Raw genomic sequence first — 1,021 nt, forward strand, 5'->3', positions numbered from 1 at the left:
CCCGGTCCGGTGCTCCTGGGGTGCGGGGGGGCGACTTTGTCGCCCCCCCGCACCCCAGGAGCTCCGGACCGGGGGCCGCGTTCTCCCCTTCCCGCCTCACCCCTTATCCCCCTCACTCACTTCACTAATTTATTTTTTTTTAAATTATTAATTCCAGAAGCCGATTCTGCTGCAAGGCCACGAGCGTTCCATCACGCAGATCAAATATAACCGCGAGGGAGATCTGYTGTTCACCGTGGCCAAAGATCCCGTGAGTTCTCCTCCCTCCTCCCCCCCTGTAATTAAATAATTAATTTTTAATAATTTTTTTTTTTTTTGCGTAGATCGTCAACGTGTGGTATTCGGTGAACGGGGAGAGGTTGGGAACTTACAATGGGCACACGGGAGCTGTGTGGTGCGTGGATGCCGATTGTATCCTTTGATCCCAAAAAACCGGTTTTTTCCCATATTTTAACGCGTGATTCATGCTCTACTTTTTCCTCTCAAAAAGACGCCTTTAACTCTTCTTTTTCCCATTTTTTCCCCCATTTTTTTCTCCCTGATATTTRCAATATCATGGATTGTGTTTTGGAAGATTTTCCATGGTCAGTAGTGTTTAAAAAACTTCTAAAAATTTTAAAAGTTTAAAATTTTGAAAATCTTAAAAGTTTAAAAAACTTTTTAAAATCTTGGGTTTTTTTCTGCAAAAATCAGAGCCTTTCCCTTCAAATTTCACTGTAAAAATGTGCAATTTTTTAATGGACTCTATGTTTTTATTAAAATATTGCCATTCCCACGATTTTACCCYAAAAAAACCTTTTTAATTGGGTGTGGAAATGTGATTTGAGTGGAATTTGGGGCTGCTTTTCCCTGACTGGTGGCGCAGGGGACACGAGGCACGTCCTGACGGGCTCTGCAGATAACAGCTGTCGGCTCTGGGACTGTGAGACGGGTGAGACCCCCCCCAAATCCCCGATTTTGGGATGGGTGGGGAGTGGGCTGAGCCTGGAGGGTGTTAATGTACACAAAAACATCGATTTCT

At 44.4% G+C, this 1,021-nt stretch overlaps 1 long non-coding RNA gene across 1 annotated transcript; it reads left to right on the forward strand.

Annotated features, from left to right (window-relative positions):
* Nucleotides 1-131: 131 nt before the first annotated feature.
* On the forward strand, nucleotides 132-951 carry LOC130588707 (uncharacterized). The gene is made up of 3 exons (XR_008967009.1): nucleotides 132-250; nucleotides 324-411; nucleotides 866-951. It is a non-coding gene; the product is annotated as an uncharacterized LOC130588707 (long non-coding RNA).
* The last annotated feature ends 70 nt before the right edge of the window (nucleotides 952-1,021 follow it).

The sequence above is a fragment of the Malurus melanocephalus genome, unplaced genomic scaffold (assembly GCF_030028575.1).
Source record: "Malurus melanocephalus ecotype Western Australia unplaced genomic scaffold, MMel_1.1 scaffold_10479, whole genome shotgun sequence".
NCBI classification, from domain to species: domain Eukaryota; kingdom Metazoa; phylum Chordata; class Aves; order Passeriformes; family Maluridae; genus Malurus; species Malurus melanocephalus.